Here is an 18,896-nt window from a genome sequence, read left to right as displayed (position 1 = left end):
AGTTACCTCACCTCTCCTCACCTCCAATCATCTATCTGCACATTTCAGACCACTTTGCCCCCTACCTCATAAATATCACTGAGTCCCCATTTTCAGGGAGGCAGATTTGAGACTCATTCTCCCATTTCCTCATGTGGCTGCCTGTGATTAAACTCCCTCTCTGCCGCAATCTCATCATCTTGGTGTTTGGCTTTCTGGGTGACAGGAAAAAATGAACCTGATTCAGTAACAAAACTGCCATGGCATGAAGAAGCCTAAAATGAAATACCACATGGAGAGAGGGACCCAGACATTCCTGCTATCCCATATGAATCCATCCCCTAGCTAACCTTCCAAATGAATGTAGCTGTATGAGTGAGCCCAGGCAAAGCCAGCAGGAAAGCTACCCAGCAAACCCATAAAATAGTGAAAAATAATACACTATTGTTGGTTTAAGCCATTAAGTTGTGGGGTGATTTGTTATGCAGCAATAACTAACTGATACAACTTGAATTTTTCTCTCTCAAATCATTGAGGTGCCTGTGCTGGGTCAATGCTACAAAGAAAGACTAAATTAACACAATGTGGTAAAAGCCCTTTCGGTGAGTCTCTCTTACACTTCTTTTCCTAATACGTAGATCAAGCCCACCCTCCACGCCCAGAAAGTGATTATAGATTTCACACTCCCTTCCAAATTGACCAAAGGTTTCTTCTTTGCGAAATAGAACTATGTACAACTGAACAGATAGTGGTAAGAAAGTATGGAAGATTACACAAAAAAAGAATGTCAAAAGAACTTTTTCTACATGAAAGTAAGGATATGTTTGCACAGGAAAATGTGTGCTGAAACCACTTATTTTTTTTCCTTTGCTTTTACAGCACATTAGGTTTTCCTTCCAAGATTTATTGACTCATGAAACATATTAACTGTGGCAGGCTGAGTTTCAATTAAAGAGAGAAGGCAAGGGTCATTTACCTACAACTAAATGCTTCTTCAATGATAACAGACTCGTGAGCAAAGGAACTTGGTGCAAGGAGAATATGACAAATTGTTACTAAAGCTGTCATTTTTATTCAGACAAAAATGTCTCTAGACCAGAAAATCATATTAGCGCAAAACATGATACGGAACCCACTGTTAGCACCAGGAAATGTTTCTTGCATGCGGGTAATTCTCTATTAAAATCAGCAACCATGATGATAGGAAAAAAATACCATAGATTCTTGACTTATAACCTCTCTTGACAGGATGACTTAGCATATTTTAGTTTTACAAAATACCAGAATGTTATCACAGATTGACCAAATTTTTAAAATAAAATTCTAGTCTACATTTTAAAAGCAACACCATCAACAAAATAGTGCAGTGGTGTTTGGGGGTTTGAGGATGACAATCCTTTTCAGAAGAAAGTCTCACCGGGAAAAGAATACGGCTTGTATCTTGTGGCTCCTTCACAGCAGGTCACTTTGCATTCCTTGCTCTCTTTAAATGCTATCGACAGAACACTCTCTCAGTCTTTCCTTCCTCTCCATTTCTCGTATTTCTTGGCCCGTTCCCTTTGTTGATTTCAGTCACTTGGCCCCTTCTAATTCCTCCTTTCCCTGAACCTTCGTCCTCTCTTTTCTGCCTTCCCTGATACACAAAGAGTGTAACTGCTCCTCACATGACAGCTCTGCATTTCTCTGGCGTTAGCACAAAGAAAGAATTCTCTCTCAGACAGGGTCTGGTTACCCTGCAATTTCCCATGTCCTTCTTTGCTCAAAGATACAAGTCTCTCTCTCTCTCCAGGTATCTGATCTGTGATAAAAGAGTGAGTGTATTTGGTTCATGTTCAGATGGAGTGAAAGTAGACTTCATCATGGGCAACTTTACGCTTTCAAACATTTCCCTAGACTGGTAACGGACATAGTTTCTAGCATATAGAAGTGTATTTTGAAATCAGCAATTACTGAGTGTCTACCACCTGCCACACCTCATGCTGGGGATAGAGATCTACCTGAGGCTTAGGCTCCGCCATCAAGGAGAAAGTTATAAAGAAAAGCAAATAACAATCAAGTGTTTCATGGAAAATCTGGCAAACATCACCTGAGTATCACCAACTGGAAAGAAATGCTCAGGATACTGAGCTTCTGTTTCCTCATTTTTAAAATGGGTATGATGATATTAATAATAATACTTGTTTTGCAGGATTATTACTATAGGAGTCAAATGGGAATGTGACTGAATGTATCTTGCAACTGTGCAATTGAATCTCAATTCCTTTTGATCAGTGTTTATTCACACCTACCCTGGGCCAGGTCCTGTGCTAGAGATTGGAGATAAAAAGGACATCTATAATCCCTGAAACAAAATCACCCAAGGACTGAGGGAGTAGAGAGACATGTAAGAAGATCTTATACGGTGTGATGGTATGCTATCATAGAGATACAGGAAACGTACCAGATCTCAGGTGAGGTGAAATTATCCAGCCAAGGGAATGGAAAGTAGGGGAAGAAGGAAAGGGATGCCATAGAGGCAGAGTAGATAATCCTAAGAGTAACTACCCTTCAGTAAGGCCCTTCTAAGTACTGGTCACTATATTAGGAACTTATGACAATATTCTCAATAAATAAAGACTAGACAGAGGGTTCCCCTTATTGGAAGCATCGTACCCTGTTAACTTACAGAGGTTGGCTTTGGTAGGAGCCAGGTCTATTGGCCTGGAGAGGCTAACGGTTGATTGCCCAGATGGAAGGGGAAAAAGCTCTGAGTAGAAGTGAACAGTGATGAGTTCTCATTCTGCTCTGTTACTGTGTGGCTCCAGGGATGTCCCTTAGCTTGCCAGTCCTCAGTTTCTTCATCTGCAAGATGGAGATTTAATACCAGCAGACCTTGCAAGACTGTTGGGATAACGCATGTGTAAAAGGCTTTCAAGTCTATTCAGTGTTCTTCAGGGTAAAGCCCAGGTTAGGAACTCACTTGCCTACAGGGGCCAGGAAGGTAACACAACTGAGTGAAGGAAGCCTCTGCCAATTGTTGTATCAGTTAGCTATTGCTGCATAACAAATCACCCCACAACTTAGTATCTTAAACTAACAACTTCACTATTTTATGGGTTCGCTGGGTAGTTTTTCTGCTGGTATTGGCTGGGCTCACTCATATGGCTACATTCATTTGGGAAGGTTGGCTGGGGGCTGGGCCCATTTGGGATAACAAGGCAGCCACTCTTTGTTGGTTAATGTTGCATGTTCCCATGTAGGAAATTGGGTTCCTTGCTGCCAACCTATCTTTCTTGAAACATTGAAAGATTAGTCTGTGTGTGTATGTGCAAACATGTGAGGGTGTAAATCCCTAATTTTTAAATATTAACTAATTTTTTTTAGAGAAAAACATTGTGTGACTCTACAAAACAGATCTACGGACAGGATTTGGGGCTTGGACCACCAATTGGTAACCTCCATGTAAAGTAATGTTTATAGCTGGACTTAACATCTGCGTCCATTCTGTTAGGTTTTCCTCAGTACCAAGGGGTAGTATCAGGCCCACCTGGGCTCTCTGCCTTAGTCCTGGACCTCTTGGTCAATTGTTCTCAAGGCGTGGTCCATGGATCAACAGTGTTAGCATCACCTGAGCATTTGTTAGAAATGCAGAATCTTGGGCCCCGCCCAGGCCTACTGATTCAGACACTCTGAGAGTGGGGCCCAGCAGTATGCGCCTTAACAATCTGATGCACACTAGAGAATCCCTGCTCTCTGCACCTAGGAAGAGAAAAGTGAGGAGGGCTATAGAGACTGCCTTGCAGAACTACAGAGATTCTCTTCCTTGAGCGCCACTAGGCAAGCCACAGCTGCCACTTTTAATAAGATGAGATTGCAACAGGCCAGATTGTGTGATACAGACCAAAAGGGCCTTGGGACAACGTGTGCCTTCTCATCAGGAAGACTTCACGCTAGTTCTCAATCCCTGCTGTGCACTGGAATCACACAGAGAACCTTACAAAATACTGATGCCAGGGTCCCACCCCAGAGATTCTGATTTAAATGGTCCGAGGTGCAGCCTGGCCTTCAGTATTTTTAAATGCTCTGCAAACAACTCTAATTTGCAACCATGGGACTTCACTTGGTCCTTGAAAGAGGGTGAAAGAAACTGCTAACTATAGATGTCTCTGGGGAGGAGTCTCACTTTTTTATCTACCACTTTACAATGGGAACTTCCTCCAGATCTTCCTTCCTTGAATTTCCAGCAGATTAGCATTCCAGTCACTTCCCACAGAACACAGTGCTCAGGAATGAATGCAATTCAATGCCTTTCAGGACTTGTCTCTAGAAAGTTTATTTTCTGGAAAAAATAATATATATATATATTAGAAAGAAAGGAAGAGAGGGAGGAGAGAGAGAAAGAGAGATGGGTAGAAGGTGAACACATAGGGAAAGGGAGGGTCATAGTCTAAGCACAAGAAACAGTTTGGACAAAAGTTGGAGGTGACTTTTGCAAGGGGTGTTTAGAAATAATAAGAAGACCAGCTTACCTGGGGCAGAAGTTATGGGCTGGGAAATGGAAGGAGATTAACTCAAACAGGTGGGAAAGGAGTCTAACCTTAAACAGTCTTGCAGAAGATGGGAGCATTTTAGTCAAGATTCTCCAGAGAAAAAGAACCAATAGGATGGCTATATCCATATCCATCCACAATATTATATATTGTACCCATATATATATAAAGAGAGAGAGAGAGATCTTATAAAGAATTGGCTCACGCGATTTGGAGGCAGAGTGGGAAAGCTGGAGACCCAGGAGAGCGGTAGCATAGTTCTAGTCCAAAGGCCAGCAGGCTCAAGACCTAGGAAGAGCCGATGTTTCAGTTTGAGTCTGAAGACGGGAAAAGTTGATGTCACAGTTTGAGGCCATCAAGCAGGAGAAATTCTCTTACTCGCAGGCGGATGTGTCTTTTTGTTCTACTCAGGCCTTCAACTGATTGAATGAGGCCCACCCACATTAGGGAGAGCAATCTGCTTACTCAGTCTACCAATTTAAGTGTTAATCTCATCCAAAAACACTCTGACAGACACACCCAAAATAATGTTTGACTAAATATCTGGGCACCCCACTGCCCAGTCAAGTTGACACATAAAATAACCATCACAGAGAGCACGGACTTGAATCTGTGGACCAGTGTTTCCAAAATGTGGTTCATGAAGACCTAGACCAATGAAATACTCCACTGAAAAAGGTTCTGTGAAAATATCACTCTTAGAAAATGCTGCATACTAAGGCATATCTATCAAGCTTCGAATCCTCCCGCAGGAAAGAAATGGCTCATAACTTTGTCAACCTAGCATTTCCCTAGGGTTTGATCACAGAACCTGTTTTTTACTTGACGCCTATTAATTTCTCATGGAACTAACATACTAACATAACACACTTTGGGAAAAGCTACTCCAAGCCATGGGAAGATAATATAGATTTGGAACCTGGAAAAGAACATGAAAAGAGGATTAGTAAGACAAATTTGGCATAGCGCTCAGAGATATTAAAGGAAGGAGAGCCTGGAAGCAGAGACACCAGTGAGGAGGTGACTTCAGCAATCAAGGTCTGAGGTGATAGAGGCATGTACGCAGGTGGGAATGATGGAGGTGAGGAGGAGAAACAAAATAAGACATTTAATGGAAAAGTGCTTGCATATATGGATTATGAATAGAAAAGAGTTGTAGAAAACTCTAAAGTTTAGAGCTTGGTAAGTGAAAGTATAAATAGCCACTGATGAAAAAATTGTAAGGAAAGACTGGTTCAAGGGCAAAAACACAATACGTTCAGTTTTCAACATGTCGAGTTTGGAGTCTTGGTAGACAGAGGGCTGTAAGAAATATCTAGAGGTTTTGAGAATTATGAGACTTGTGTGAGAGTTATCAAAATCATAGATCAGTTTGGGAACCACCAGCATAGTTGGAAACTAAGCCACAAGGGTACCTTCTTACCCACATCTCCATTTCCCTCTGCCAGGCCAACCCCTTCTCTTTGAAAAGGGTTTCCTTTCTTTTTTTTTTTAAGATTGGCCCTGAGCTAACATCTGTTGCCAATCTTTCTTTTCTCCTTCTTCTCCACAAAGCCTCCTAGTACATAGTTGTATATTCTAGTTGTGGGTCCTTCTAGTTCTGCTATGTGGGACACTGCCACAGCATGGCTTGATGAGCAGCGCTACGTCTACGCTCAGGACGTGACCCAGCAAAACCCTGGGCAGCCCAAGCGGAGCTCGCGAACTTAACCACTTGGCCACAGGGCCAGCCCCATGGGCTTCCTTTTGAGGGGCATGCTTCCTAAGCCAGCTTCAGGTCCTCCTAAGAAGCCTCACAAAGGAGCACTGAATTATATCCATGCCTGAGGATGGCTCCGGGCTCCAGGGTAGTAACCAGGCACCATCAGCAGTTAGTTTAAGGAAATAAGTCCTGGAGGAAGCTCTTTAGATGTGCAAGGAGGATTAAGTTTGGAATTTCACCACATTTATAGAGCACAAGTCAACTGTTGATAGAAACATTATGCCCTCCTTGTCACTTGCCAAAGATATGCTCTACTATAGAACCTCTCATTATTATGAAATCCCAAAGCCCAAGCCACCCAGATACCAGGAGGCTTTAAACAAATTTCATAAGCTAAAAAACATGCTTACAATCTTCTGGCTGCCTGTACTTACGAAAATATGTTTGAGCATCGTCAACCAATTCAGTAAATACTTACAGAGTGCCTACTGTGCACTTGGCCCCAAAATGACCCATGGACTTTTTCCTTGTCATTCACACTAGACCTCTGAAGTCACACAGTCCCATATTTGAATGCCAGTTGTAACCTCTGCTGGCTGTATGATTCTGAGCAAGTTACTGATCTGCTCAGGGCCTTGGTTTTTTTATCTACAAAAATCGGATAAAGATACCTCATTCATTTATTTACGCATTCATGTGTAGATTCATTCATTCAACAAATACTTTTGAGCTCCTACCATGTAGCTTTGCCTATACCAAGTGCTGGGTACTCCCACAAGTGGTAAAAGAAATAGGTGTAGGAGAGGAAAAGGTTTTTCTTCGATCCTCTTCGGGTGCCTGGCTGGGTCTGAAAACTGAACTGACAAAGGCAGATTAACAGGAGAAAAGCATACGAATTTATTTAACGTAAGTTTCATGTGACCCAGGAACCTTCCTAAGGAAATGAAGACCCAAAGAAACAGTGAGCCCTGGGTATGTTTATGCCAGGCTTGATGGAGACTGGACAGCTGTGGAGGAATAGGATAGGGTAGGAGTATGAGGCCTTACTTAGCAAGGCCTGTTTGTTAGGATTCTTCTCAGCATCCTTTTGTCTCCAGATATAATGATGCTCCTTCCCTCCAGGCACAGGGAAGGTCTTACGACCTCTTCCATGAAGGCTTTATGACTTGTTTCAGGACAGATGGGCAGAGAGAAGGCCAGACTGACCTTCTTGCTTCTGCCATGTTCCCAAACTCCTTCAGCTTACAATACTTAATATGCCAAGTTGCCATATTTTGGGGTAATGTGTCCTGAACCCCCCCATCAGGGACCATCACAGGACAGTTCCTGTAGCTTTGGAGTTCAAATCTTACTGGGTTGTTAGGAAAATCAAATGAGACGATATGTGCAAATTGCAAGATAGAAGTCACTCTGTAAATGCTAGTTTCCTTCTGAAGCATACCAGGATGCGTCATCCAAAATATGTCTCTTTGGCATGTGAATTATTTTGAGCTAAAGGCAACTGAGAACCAGCAGCGGCAGAAAAAACTCTTTGCCTCCCCCAACTGCCTAAAAATGAATATAAATTTCCCTTTTTGTAAAGGAAATTTATACTTATAAAAGAAATTTCTGTTTGTAAAGGTGTCTCTGTACCAGGAAGAGACAAGTTTTTTTATCACCTGCGAGACTCTTAACTGAATAACAAGACAACCCACCTTTACCACGTATCTCCCCCCCTCGCCTTCCCAAAACTTGCCTCCCCCACGCAGAAGCCCAAAGCCCCTTTTCCTTTGTCTAGCCTAAGATAGTATACAAGCCTCAGCCATCTGGCCACCTGCTTGAGTCTCATTTCTTTGTGAAACTCCCACGTGTACCTATGTAATTAAAACTGGTTTTTTCTCTTGCTAATCTATTACCAGTTTGATTCATGGGTCCAGCCGGTGAACCCTGGAGAGTAGAGGAAAAAAGTTTTTCCTCCCCTACACATCTTTCCTATAGACCATGGGACACAAACTCAAGTGCCTATGGTGGCCAACAGAAATGCGTGCAGCAGCGGGGACTGTGGCAATGTGGAGAGCTCGTGCCCCAACTAAAGGGCAGTGACCCACTCAGCATCAGCCTGTCGTTTTCAGGAGGGGAGGCAGGTCCAGTGTTCCAGATCTTCCAGTTTTAAAAAGAAGCAGGAAACCTGGATGTGAAATATCCCTGTTGTTAAATGTTGGCAACTTATTCCAAATTCTAGGTAGACCAAATAAAATACATATAACCCAGGCACGGCCCGTTTGCAATTTCCGGTACAGACTAACCCCGAGCAGGCAGGGCACTCAGATAACTCCTGATTTTAAGTGTCCTCTGAGGCATTCTGCGGGAAGACTAAGGCACCCTCCAGTAAAATCCTTATTTCACTTCAGCTGAGTCTCAATCAATCAGCATAACTCTCTTCACGCTCCAACGAAACAGCAACCTGGTGTGACAGGATCATTATCATCAGAGGAAAGGACAGTCTCACCATGGGTCATCAGCTTGCATTATATAAATGAATCTAAGGGCTGGATAGAAGGAAACAATGAAAATGCACTCAACAGGGCAGTGAGGCACAAGCAGTCCAGGAACCGAATTGTGCTGATCGGACTTAAAGGGTCAATCACAAATACGCTAGGAACATTCAGTCAGCGCTTTCAGGTGATATTTTCCCAGTGTGATATTGCTTTCATGCTTCCTTTGTCTCTGACTCATTCTTTCCAGTTCAAACTATCTTGTTTATAGAGTTAATATCTGGCACTATTCCTCTAAAGAGCTCACAATTTCCCTCTGTCTTCTCTTCTCCCTCCTGCTTCAGAGCAGGGCAGATGGAAAACCAAATAATAAACAATGACACATGTAAAAAGATATGGATATTTATAATGCTTCAGTTTGGGGCCCCAAATGAAGCTGGCGTAACAGACACAAACTTGGAGCTGCCTCATCCCTTCTAGAAGAGTCTAAGCACTGCTGACTCTGACATACACCTTGCTTTATAAAACTCAGTAATTATAATTCTGTACTAGAGACTCATATTTCCCCCCTTAACGTGTTTCTTTTATTCTGCCACTTAAGGGTAACTGGGCATTCCCTGAGTCAGAGATGACCCTGATAGACCTGAGTCATCTAGAAGTCCACCATATGCTCTGGGAAGACCAACATCCAATAGTCTTACCTTTTGGGAAGGTTTGGGGACGATGAAACTGGTACCAAGCCACATTCCGTGATGTGCGTGGGACACAAGAGCCCCATGGAGGAGATGTTGAACACAGCCCACACTTGTGATATACTACAGTCCTGTATGATGGACAGGGAGTTCCTTAAAAAAGGTCAGAATGTTAGATGAGACAATAGCGCCACTAAGAGAAAATCACCATGAATGAAGGAGTCTGGCAGGGTGGATGTCTTAGTCAGCGCAGGCTGCCATAACAAAATATCATAGCTAAAATAAATATTTTGATTAAGTTTTGTGAGAATGAAAATGACTTTCATGGGAACCTGAGTTTCGTGGTACCCTATGTGTTTGGTGGCAAATAGCCTCTAAATTGCCAAACATAGTGGGAACTTTTCAGCACTTATATTACTTGACCTCTCTGGCATCTGATATTGTTGACAATTCCTCCCTTGAAATTCTCTCCTCCCTTAACTTGCTTTTCCCTCTGAACCCCTCTGGCCACTTTTGGTATGCCATGGCCGAGCCTAGTGCAGGTGCAGAGGCAGGAAGAAGAGAGAACACACGAGGATGTGCCTACGGCATGGCAAGCAATTGCCTTCAGAGGTAGCACCTAAACCCTTGAGGGCTGCCAGCCCTCTTCCCCAGCATGAAGAGCAGTGAGCGGCAGATCAGACTTGAGAGGGACTGTGCCAACCCTGAACTTAGGTCACGACTCCGTGGGGAGCAGACGAAACTCCAGTCTACTCCTCACTTACATTCTCATTTCCTGTGTCTGTTGCAATGCTTGCTTGCAGATTTGGTAGTAAGCTTAGATGAAAGCAACCTTAAACTTGCCCAACTGGTCATTCTCGCCAGGCTTTGAACCTGGATTAGCCCATTATGGGCTGGCCCAGCTCACCACTCCTCAATATTCTCAGTGACCTACTTCCTCATCCTGTCTTGAATTACTGCTGTTCCTCAGGTTTTCTGCTCAGCCCTTTTCTCACTGTACACTCTCCAGGCAACACCCAGTTTTAAGAATCACTCATATACTGATGATCTCTAGTTCTGTCTCTACTGACCAGATCTGAGCTTCAGACTCATGTCCCACAACTTGGTACACCTCCCACAAACCCCTCAAACTCCAAGTGTCCAAAATTGAACTGGTTCTCTCACTCCACAATCCGATCCTCCTCTTATATTCTCTTTCTTGGTCAGCTGGACCTCCATTAACTTAGCTAAACAAGCTAAAAAACCAAAGCCTTATCATCAGAGTTGGCTCTGAGTTTATTTAAATGCATTATTTGAAGGTACAATAAGGATATGGATGAATCATGCTGGCTCTTTTAAAAGATCAGTTTTATTATTGACTTGAATGTGTGGTGTGTGTTTATAATTCTCATAGAACTACTGAATATGTCTTCAATCAGCTTTTCCTTCTCTAGCCACACTGCCATATCCTTGGTTCTTTCTTGCATTGTCTTTTCCCTAAACCATTGCAGTAACCTCCCATCCAATCTCCTTTATTCATATTCTTCTAACCACTGCTGCCAAAGTGATCTTTTTCGTTTCAAGTATATTTAAATCTCTTTTCTTATTATAGAAGTAATACATGTTTATTGTAGACATTTGAGAAAAGTCTGTAATAGTACAAAAAGATAATCACTATTAACATTGTATTATATATACTTCCAGCCATTTTCTATGAATAGACATACATCTTTGGATGAAAATGATTATATTATACATACTTTATATGCCCTACATTTTAAAATTAGTGCTGTGAACAATTTCCTAATAGAAAAAGTATTTTAAAATATGCTATAATAAACATCTTTGTACATGCATCTTTGTTCATATTCACAATTATTTCTTTAGGAGTGGAATTGCCGGGTCACTAAGGATGCATATTTTTAAGACTTTGAACCTGTTAACCAAATACTCCCCAGAAAGGTTTTATTCATTTATTATACTTCCGCCAGTAGAGTGATCATTTTAATGTAGAAATCAGATTGTTACTCAAAGCCTTGGAAGAAAGTTACAAGGTTCAAGAACACAAGACCAGAGAAGGCTCAGAAGTCAGTCATTTAGGCCAGCACGTTTCCAAGTATAGCTGTGACCGCTAGCGTCTTCCTGTTGAACCACAAAGAGATCAAAATATGCAAGTTCTTTCTTCAACTCTTAGAGCAAATGCCATGCAAGGCCAGGGACTTTCATTTTTACATATGACAAGCTACTTCATAGCTTCCTTCGTTAATTATTAAGAGTGATTAAAATTTTATATTCACCAAAAAAAGTGCAGTACTGCCAATTACTGAAAATTTTGGCTGTCACTGAAGGCTTGATGCACATTTTCTGCTGCACATGTGACAACGTAGACTGTTGGAATTTCTACAATTTTCAAGAAGAATGCTTGTTCGGGGGGAAGGTGGAAGGACTTCATAATGTCTTGAGTTTCAAATACAGTCCTTCTTGTATGTGTTATTTCACATGTCAAATATTGTTGTTTTTCTGTTTTGGATCATTTTGTTGATGCATAAACATTATGATGTTGCCGTTTTGAGTTCCTATTTTGTTCCTCTCTAATTCTTTGTTATCATCAAATTCTTTTCACACGAGAAATGGAACGGATGGGTTAGGTGTATTGTGGGGTCTTTTGTGCCAATAAATTAGCAGGTTTGAGAATCAATGGTCTGAATGCCTCAAAATCTCCCTACCCTGAGTCTAGGTTGGTTTATTAAGTTGGTTGACTAGTAAAGAAGGTTGGTAGATTATTGCCTATAAGATGATCATGAGTTTGAAAGAAGGAAAGAAAAACAGAGTGGCTGAAAGCAATTTTGAGGAAAGGTGACAGGAGGTTCACAGACTCGCCCTTTCTCCTCCCAACTCTCAGTTTTTAAAACACTGGTCTTATGTGACAGAAGAATATATGCAGGAATATATGTTCTAAGAATGTATAACAGGACTCTATCAAACATTAGCAGGGCTAAGAGGTCGGAGCTTCCTATTAGCTTAATCAAAACATAAACAAGGCTGTGCTGAGAACTGCATCAATACTGTTTTGTCCTTAGCCCAAGCAACCCTGCCACCGGCCTGCAGATTCATGAAACGCCTGATTTGAATCTGAAAGACTAGCAGGAAGGAGGAGAGAGATCTTCCCACATACGTGACCATTTGAGGAAATGAAGACATCTGTATAATTGGTTCTGTTGATAGGTCCAAAGCCTCTTATTTTCCCATCTAGCCCTGGGAAGTCGTGTTTTTAAAATGTAGGGGATTTACCTCGACAAACAGCTTATGAGAGGATATGGGAATCTGATTTCCACCAGTCCAGCTTGATTTCAAACGGGATTCTGTAATGTTATCAGCCTGAGAAAGAACTGGTCCAATGTGTGGTAGTACATTTCCATTCCCTTGTGGAGAGAAAGGGGAAGAGAAAATTGGTTAAATCAGTTCTACTTGATTCTGCTCACATTTCTTCTGCCAGAAGTAGTGCGGTTTCTCACCAACAGGCACCAGAAACATCCCCACGCTCAGAGACAGTCACGGACAGGTATTTGTTAGGCTATAACTTAATGAGCTTGCTAGTTTTCACCATCTAGGCCTCTGGTTAAAATATTCAGCAGCACTAGAATTGGGCTTACCTCAATAGCAAAATTTTATGCACAGTTCTAGGTCAGCTATGAATCACAAATAGTTATATTTCAACCAAGACAAAGTTCCAAAACCTTTTTCCTGCACAACCTCCAAGGTAAGGTGAAATAACACCTATGAGGGTCCCTGGCAGGCCACAAATAAGGGTAAGAGAGAAGATGCAATGACAGAAAAAGAAAAAAATGAAGAAAGGGACAAAGCCTGTAAAAGAAAAGGGAGAAAGACTAAAAGTAATAGAACATTTTAAAAGATAAATGTGAGTGATCTCACTTATTACAGTACTGACTTGTCATGGGTTATATTGATTGAGCATCATCTACTCTAAGCCAGACACTGTTGTAAGTGCTTTCACATGCATTATTTAATTCACTCAACACACATCCACTGCACATCTTCTGTGTGCCAGGCACTGTTCTAAGCAAAGAATATTCTGTAGAGAACAAAACAGATGAAACATCTCGTCCTTCTTGGAGCTTACATTTCAGCAGGGAACATCTTATTTAATCATATCAATAAGGAAAAGAGGTAAGAAAAGCATGGTGAGAAGGGAAAGGATATGTATGGACAGAAGAAGAGAGAATTTAAGAAAGGAGACATAAAGGAGACAAAAGCTAGAGTAATGTGTCATTCTTGGGGCTCTGAGATGCTAGATTAAAAGGAGAAGTCTCTGTTCCTGCCTCAAATCCTGCAGCATAAAGGCTTTGGGAGGTCCTATCACAACCAATTTAGTGAAAAGTCTGAATTGTTTTAAGAAATATGCCTTTATATTATTTCAAATGTATATGGCAATTTGAAATGCTAGCGAAGTTTTTCTGAGTACATACCCAGCAATATTCTGTTTCTATAAAAAGACAAGATATATTTGTAATAAGCAGTGTTCATCTGCACACATAACCCTCATTTCTCCCAGTCTTTCCCAGTGAAAGGGGAAAAACAATCAATGACCTAAGAAAAGATGAACTAGATATTTGGCTGAATTCCTTACCAGCACCAAGTATAATACAAGTAGATACCATTTATTAAGGACTTTCTATTTGCTGCGTAACAAACCATCCCCAAACTTAGTAGTTTAACAATGATTTATTCTTTTTTATGACTCCCTGGGTTGGCAGGTCAGTTCTGGTCTTGTTAGGCTCGCTCATGTGGCTGCATTCAGATGGTGGGTTCAGCTGGGACACTGGCTCCTTGGTGCCTCTTTCTCCGGGTGGTCTCCTACCATATAAGAGTCTAGGCTGGGCTTCCTTACAGTGGCACAATAGTCCAAGAAAAGAAAAACGGGAGCTGCCATGCCTCTTAAAACCTAGGCTTTGAACTGGCCAACGATGCATCTGCCAAATTACCGGATTGTCAAAGCAAATCATAAGCCCAGCCCAGATTCTAGGGGATGGGAAATGGATTCCACCTCTTGTTAGGAGGAGTAGTGGTACTTACAACAATGAGAAGAATTGTTGGCAACCATCTTTGTAAGTAATGTGCCTCATTTGCCACCTGCCAGAAACTGCACATTGTCTCAAAGAATCTTCACAGCAACTTATGAAATAGTCACCCTTTTATGCCTGTTTTATAATTAAGGAAAAGTAGTTCCTGAAAGGTTAAATATCCTCCTATGAGTAGGTGGCAGACCTAGGCCCAGATCTTAACCATCTTAGAGTTCCAATTCACAACGGTCCTTCAATATGAGGGAAATAGAGTTAGAGCATTTGCATCCCATGGTTCCTCTCCCTGAGGGAAGCAGGAAAGCATAGTAGTGAAGAGCTCGCACTCTGGGGTCAAACGCCTTGGTTCGAATCTTGGCTCTGACTTTCATTACTGTGTGACTTTGGGCTAGTTAGCTTCAAGTTCATCATCCATAGAACAGGGCTGATAACAGTATTCACCCACAGGACTATTATGAGGAAATGCATGTAAAGCACTGCCTGGATAGAGCATGCGCTCCACAAATGCCAATCACTTTTGTTGTGCCCTGAGTGTCTTGATTCAGTTTACCATGAATCAAGCAGTACTGCAGTCCATGGCCTTCAGGGCTGTTGCCAACCAACGATCCTGTGTCTACATGACTTGATCATCACTGTCCCTGCTAGCCTTGCTTCTGATTCTGCTTTGCCTCTGGACCCATGCTGCCGCTGCAGTGACCGCTCTTGATGGTCCTGCCCTGCTGTGGTCCCTCTCTGCTCATTTGCTGCACTTTCTGGTTCCTTCTGGGGTTGCCACTTCATGCTAGAGATGTGGCGGCTGTCCATGTTAACCTACAACAGTCTCCCTTTGTTGGTGCTCTTTTAATTCTTCTCATCACGCAAAGGGGGAACAGCTCTCAGAGGCTAACCCTATTAATACCTTGTTTTGTCTTTGATTATATGCAAAAGGCTCACTAACATCCCTTTCTAACATTACAGGAGGAGGGAACGGAAATTTCACCAGTTCAGGATACTGGCTGGATATTTCCTGTACTAACTCAGTTCCTCTGCTGTTGTCTGCGCTTTGAAACAACTGCAGTGTTTCAGAATGAGTAACCACTAGGTGGCAGGGGTGTTTCGCTCCCCAGCTCATTATCTTCTTTCCCCTTGTAATCTCAATTACAGCCAAGACACAGTTCCTTTCAAAACGAATGAGTTGCTTTTAAGTCAACTTACTTATCCATTTGAAGTTGAAGGTGAACAACAAATTTCATGTACATTCTCTCGAAAATTCACTGTGATGTCACTAATTCCATCGGAAAGCTCTCACAGGAGTTAAATTACTAAAGCAGTTTTATAGCCTTCGGCCTGAAAGGGCCTGAGAAAAGCAAATAAACCTCACCTTGTTTAGGGCATGGCCAAAGCTGATTGTTTTCCTTTCTAGTTGTTAACAGCCGACAGGCCAAAGGTCCACTGGGTTAAGAGTTCATGGGACTGTCATTTCATTAAATAGGATTGTAGATACATCTCTCATTTCCCAGTGAGATCCCGAAAGGTTTTCTTGGGGAGATAGAATTTCAAGAGCTTCTTGAGTGAGAAGCAGGTGTAGGGGCATCCTTCTTTCAATAACATCCCCACAGGAATCCAACTTGCCAAGTGGAACTCTCATTTAACAAAATAGTTTGGGAGGTACAAAGGGAGGAGAGGTAGAGGAAAGGCCAGGAGTGCTGATAAAACCCTCAAACTATATTTGAAACAAACTATATTGGATTGTAACTTTAATGAGAGGAGAAGAAAGGGGGAAACAGAATGGTAGGGATGTTAGGTTAAATCTCAAGTACCACAACAGAGTCTGTAGATAATGCCTAAAACTGAAAAAGCAAGAAAAAGCACTCTAAGCATGTTATTTAGAGACAGGGAGGAAGTCACCATGTGAAGTAAAGGCAGAAGTGGTCACCAGTCCTCGCCTGCAGAGAAGAGCGGAGGACGGGGTAGGGCTGGGGAGTGGGTGTACTGTTCCACTTTCTAACCACGACTTTGTTTTACCCTTAAGAATAGATAAAGACAGACAGCTCTTAGGGTAAAATAGATATCTGGGTTCATGGGAACAGTGACCACTGAATTCCTAACTGTGTCACCGTATCTGATAGGAATTATCAAATTCAATCATTTGCTTATTTACTTAGGGGTCACTTTAGTTTACTATTTACTACTGCCAGTCAGAAAGAAATGAGAGGCTTCAATTTCCACACGTATGTGTTACTTATCCAAAAATGGCATTTTTGAGCAAGGATCCACTTTAATCAATATTTTCACAGATCATCAGGGTTTTTCTAATATAACTAAAATACTATGACTCTTTGCAATAAACCAGAACTAGAACTCTAAAGAGCAAATGTGTCCATTTTCACTTCCTTTGTAGCACTTTAGCCCAAGTTCTTGAGCAGGCCTCCCGCAGCAGAATATCGGCACTCTAGATCAGCAAATCTGCCAGGTCTGGCCCTCAAACTTCCTGTCCTTCACCTTCTTTTCAAACCCACACCCAATCCATCCGCAATGATAGGTCACCCTTCAGAACACACCAGAATTTGACACTTCTCACCATACCAACTCCTAATATGCTAGTTTGAGCGAACATCATCTCTCACTTGGACGACTGAAATAGCCTGGTAGCTGCTGCCATCCCTGTCCCCTACCATTCTCCACACAGCAGCCACAGTGATCGTTTTCTTTAAAAGGAAGTCATGGTGATAACTTATAAAACATTGGCCTATATGATGTACCCACCCCATCTCCTCTTCTCTCTCTTCCCCTCATTCACTCCTCCTCAGCCACACTGGCATCCTGGCTCTTCCTAGACCCTGTCGAGCATGTTCCTGCCCTCTGCCTGGAATGCTCTTCTCCCAGATATCCAAATAGTTGGCTCTCTCATTTCCTTCAGACTGTGCTTTGTCACCTTATCAATGAGGCCTTTCCTGACTATCTGATATAAAACAGGCATTCCTCTCCATCTCTCCAGCACTCTCCATCCCCCCACCTTGCTTAGTTTTTATCCATCATACTTATCATCACAGGAACGTTATGTATACATCTTCTGTATTTTCTGTCTTTCCCATTAGAATATAAGCTCTAGAATAGGAGGTCAGAGAATTAGGGACTTTTTTTTTCACTGCTGTATCCTCAGTGCCTAAAAGAGTGTCTGACATGTAATGGATGATCAATAAATTCTGTTAAATAACAGAACTTAATATGATACTACGAGCAGATAAGATGTCTTAGAATAATGTTCCCCAAGTGTGAGACTTATTTATAGAGATGATTTTAGATAGTATAAAGGTATGCATTAAATAATACACAGTCAGGTGGAGAAAATCTTTTCAATGTTTTAATCCCCCTCATTATGTCAAGAAGGTCTAGTGCTAGTTTGTCACTAATACTTGATAATTTATCCCTTTAAAGTATAGAGAATGGGCCTTACATTTAGAACCTACTAAGAGCCTTTTGTAGGGAACAGTATCTGGCCAGAATTTAATAATCTTGTTTGGTTTTCATTCTATTTATTTCTAAGGGAACCATCTATTTCAATTATGTGCCTGGCAACATGTTAATCTCATTTGAATCTTGCAACAACTCTTAAGAGAGAAGTATCATTTTGCATGTGAAGAAACTGCAGTAAGTTTCCCATGAGACCAAAGTTTCTTTTGAGATAAAAATTCATATAACATAAAATTCACCATTTTAAATATTTTAAAGTGTACAATTCAGTGTTTCCTAGTACATTCACAATGTTGTGGACCCATCACTACTATCTAATTCCAGAACATTCTGATCACACCAAGAAATCCCACACTCTGTAGCTATCACCCCCATCTCCTCATTCCTCCCAGCCCAAAACAACCACTACTCTAGTTTCTGTCCCTATTCTGGATATTTCATACAAACGGAATCATATACATGGTTTTGGGGTCTGGCTTCTTTCACTTAGCATATTTTCCAGGTTCATCCATGTTGTATAGCATGTGTCAGGACTTCATCCCTTTTTTATGACTGAATGATATTCTATTGTACAGATATAACACAGTTGTTTAGTCATCAGCTGATGGACATTTAGGTTGTTTCCACTTTGGGGCTATTACGAATAATGCTGCTAGGCATATTCATGTACAAGTTTTTGTTTGAGTACCTGTTTTCAACTCTCTTGGGTATATACCTATGAGTAGAATTGCTAGGTCATATGGTAATTGTATGTTTAACTTTTGAGGAAAGGCCAAACTGTTTTCCGAAGTGGCTGTACATTTTAAAAGCATTCCCACCAGCAATGTATAAACCGTCCATTGCTCCACATCTTCACTGGAACTTGGAACTGTTCATTCTTTAGAAACTTTAGCCACTCAGCTATTTCATTGCAGTTTTCAAATTTTCCTAACCACCAGCGAAGTTGAGCATCTTTTCATGTGATTATTGGCCATATGTGTATCTTCTTT

At 41.6% G+C, this 18,896-nt stretch overlaps 1 long non-coding RNA gene across 3 annotated transcripts in view; it reads right to left on the bottom strand.

Moving 5' to 3' along the window:
- Positions 1-18,896, bottom strand: part of LOC139076099 (uncharacterized) — a 76,620-nt gene that overhangs the window by 24,040 nt on the left and 33,684 nt on the right. For 2 of the 3 annotated variants that reach the window (XR_011527369.1, XR_011527368.1), the window contains exons 2-3: positions 12,647-12,777; positions 9,386-9,529 (exon numbers count right to left, since the gene is read on the bottom strand). This is a non-coding gene — a long non-coding RNA (uncharacterized lncRNA). The remainder of the gene's footprint in view (positions 1-9,385; positions 9,530-12,646; positions 12,778-18,896) is intronic. The other variant, XR_011527370.1, reaches the window with a different exon arrangement.

This window comes from Equus przewalskii, chromosome 15, assembly GCF_037783145.1.
Source record: "Equus przewalskii isolate Varuska chromosome 15, EquPr2, whole genome shotgun sequence".
In the NCBI taxonomy this organism is placed as follows: domain Eukaryota; kingdom Metazoa; phylum Chordata; class Mammalia; order Perissodactyla; family Equidae; genus Equus; species Equus przewalskii.
Note: the sequence above shows the minus strand (reverse complement) of the source record. Positions and strands in the feature narration are given on the sequence as shown.